Below are 3,572 nucleotides of genomic sequence, written 5' to 3' on the forward strand. Positions count from 1 at the left end.
GTGAAGGGTGTGGGAGAGCAAAGGGTTTGGATGGTTCAGCTGAGTGCCAGAGTGGGGACAGCACAGGGGCGGCATGAGGATTGCGTGGGAATGGAACATGGATGGGATGGGATGGGATGGGGACAGGACAAGGACTGCGTGGGGGTGGCGTGAGGATGGCACAGGGCTCTGGCTCAGGGATGTGTGTGCAAGGACACCGAGCTGCCACTGCTCTGCTGTTAGGGCACACGGGGCCATTCCCTACGGCAGGACAGCCCCAGCAGGCTCAGAGCCTCTCTCAGTGTTTGCTCCTCAATGTGCCAATGGGGACTGAGAGCCCTTGTGTGCCCTGCATCCCCGTGGGCTGCGCAGCACTACCATTCACCCCGTTCCCATTTTCCTTTGAGCCCTTTGGGTACAGCATAACCCCACGGACACAGCAGGGAGGACAAACCCACGGAGCTGCTTCCCTGCCCTCAGCCCCCGTGTCTGCTGCCCATTCCTCCCGGTGTCCCTCAGAGCCCCCATTCTCTGCCCATCAGGTTTTCCCATCCACATCCATCACTCTGCTGCGGTCCCCGTGTTGGTGCATTTTCCCTACTCCCAACCAAACCCGGCTGAATCTGCTCCTTTTCTGCCGCAGCGGTGGATGGGGCACAGCCCTCAGCTGCTGGAGGGGGGAGAGCGCGGAGCTCCCCGTGCTGCCTCATGTGAGCATCTCTCATCCCTGCACGAACGCGCTCGCATTTAGGGCGTAATCACCGCGTGACTCAGCTGAGCGGACGCTGGCAGCTCCGTGCCCGTGTGCCCCCATTCCTCCCCAACCCCGTGGGCGGAGGGGCAGCTTCCAGGTGGGGTTTGGGGGACGTGGACTCACGCATCCCCCACTCAGCGCCTGGGGATGGTGATGCACGAGGGATGTGGGAGCATTCCCAGCGCGGGATGCGGCGGTCCAGCATTCCCCAGAGCATCCTAAAGAGGGGAGCAGGGGAGGGATGGGCGGCTGCGATCCTTCAATCTGGAGCAGCCCTGACCTGCTGACAAAGGCAGAGTTATTTTTAAAAAGCAGCCACTCAGCAAAACGCACCTCCGCCGTGTCCTGCAGCCGCTGCCCGCCGAGGGGATCAATCCGCGCCGGAAAATGGGGATGGGAGTGCGGTCGCTGCCCCGCACGCTGTCACGCTCCCCCCTCCCGGTGGCTTTTGGGGACTGCCAAAGCCTCGTGGCAGCACCGCGACTGCTTTCCTGCACTATTTATAGCCCGGGATGCGGCGGGGGGGCACAGCACTCAGCACACAGCACCCAGCCCCCGGCGCATCGCCCGCTCCCGCAGCACTGCAGCCCGCTCAGCCTCGTGGCCCTTTTTGTTTAATTTCTCAGATAATTTTTTTTTTTTTTCTTTCTTTTTTTTTTTTTTTTTTTTCCCCGCATTTCCAGGGCAACCGCCGGCCCCACGTGGAATGTGCCGGGCGAGAAGGCAGCCCCGCGCCTTGTTCCCGTTGCCTTCTAGTGGTCAGTGCTGCCCAGCTCCACGGGCAGGGAGCTCTGCCCGCTGCTGGGTGCTCCCACTTCGGAACCCCTCGGGTCTGAACCCCAAAGCTCTCGGGATGATTTCCTATCTGGTTTTTTTTTGCTGCGATGGGGCACAGCTTGGCCCTCCCCAGGGCCCAACGCTCTGCCTGGGAGCCCTCCTTCCCCTTTATTGCCTCGATGTGAATTAATACCCATTTCCTGAAGCTTTTATGGTTTCCTCCCAAATGGCTCTTACATCAGGGGGATATTGGGTTACAGCAAAGAGCCAGGGCTCTGTGCGATCCCAAACCCATTGCACCCAGGGTCGGGCGGTGCACGTTACCCCTTTGGGACAGTGAGGAGCACCCAGGGCCCTCCCAAAGCTCTGCAGTGGGTTACCGAACGCATGGGGCATTGAGGCTGGGGGCGGCCGAGGGATTCAGGGGGGTTCCCTGGTTTTGGGGTGACTTCAGGGCTTTGCTCTTTGCTTTGCTTTGTGCCACGGGACCGGGTGCACACACACCTCTCAGGCTGGTTACTGTAGAAACGAAATTAGCACAGGGAGGGAATGCAATCCCAGAGCTAATTAAGGTAATTACAGCTTCACACCAGCTGCTCACGAGGTCCAAGGACCTTCTGTAACTTGTGGAGGGGATCAGCCGCTGCTGGGGGGAGTCTTTAAAGCCTGGATTCTGCTGCGGTGCCACCCCTGGGCTCCCACGGACCACAGCATGTCAATGCCAGCACTGGGGACAGGATGTGCCACACAGCACCAAGTGACACCACACAGTCAGTGCCCAAATGTGCTTCCTCCAAGTGTTCTGGCCCCATCACAGTAACAGAACCCAGGGTGGGTTTGGATTTGGGGTCCCAGCAGCAGTGGTACCCTGTTGGGACATGTATCTGGCACAAGCACTGGCAGCACAGGGATGAGAACTGGGGATGCGCTGACCTGGGGTGGGTAGCTGCATCCCCCAGGGTGAGGCTGCAGGGAGGCAGCGGAATCTGGGGGTGTCAGGGATGCTGGGGGGGATACGGGGCTGCAAAACAACAGAGATCAGCCCCAAGTGGGACCCAGCGTGCGGGGACAAGGCAGCAATGGGGTGGCTGTGGGGTCTGCAGCAGGGACACATCCCAGAGGAGGACAGGAGCGTCGCCACGTCCCCGCAGCATCTCATCACCCATGGAAATACCATTACCTAGCGGCTGCCTGCCCACAGAACATGATTTGGAGCCGATTCCCGACACCGTCCTGGGGCGGCAGCCAGGGGAACGCGGCCAAACATATTTGCTGCGGCCAGCACGGCCCCGCGGTGGGGCGGCGTGGGGCTGGGGGTGGCGGGGGGCCAGGAGCACTCGTGTCAGCAGGCGGTGATTCACCGCTTACCAGAATGCCGATATTTATCACCCGGCTCCGCCACGAGACGAGACGAGACGCTAAAATAACCGACCAAAAAAATGAATAAATAATAATAAATTTAACGCTACGGCTTGGGTGGCAGCATCTCCTCTGCAGATCCGAATGGGTTTCCTCATCTCCTCCTCCCCACCCCGTTCTCTCTGCGGCGGGTGGATTCGGATGGAAGAAAATAAACGCAGCCGCTCCCTCCCTTGCGTGTCCCCGATTGCCCCGCTCTCGGCAGCTCCAATGGGACGCGCCGGTAACGGAGCAGGGAGGGATGTGGGGCAGCGCACCAAAGGGCAGCAGGCGGAGACCCTCTGCTACCCCCTCCACCCCGTCCCCCTCCCCATAGCCGCTTGTCCCCTGGCGTCGCTGTGGCTTTTGATGATCTGGGGATGGATGCGGACGGATGAATGCGGCGCGGAGGGACAAATGCAATGCAGAGGGACAGATGCGGTGCGGAGGGCTGGGTGTGATACAGAGGAACGGGGCTGGCTGTGGTGCAAAGGGACGGACCCATCGCAGGGGCTGGACCCGCTGCAGGGGCTGGAGCTGCTGCAAGGGGACGGCTCTGTTCAGGGCTGCACACGGTGGTGGCTTTGTCCCCCCCGCCGCCCCCACCCCTTCCTCACCGCCCCACCTCCCTCTGCTTCCCCACCCGGGGGCAGTGGCTCCGTCC

Source organism: Lagopus muta, chromosome 24, assembly GCF_023343835.1.
Source record: "Lagopus muta isolate bLagMut1 chromosome 24, bLagMut1 primary, whole genome shotgun sequence".
NCBI classification, from domain to species: domain Eukaryota; kingdom Metazoa; phylum Chordata; class Aves; order Galliformes; family Phasianidae; genus Lagopus; species Lagopus muta.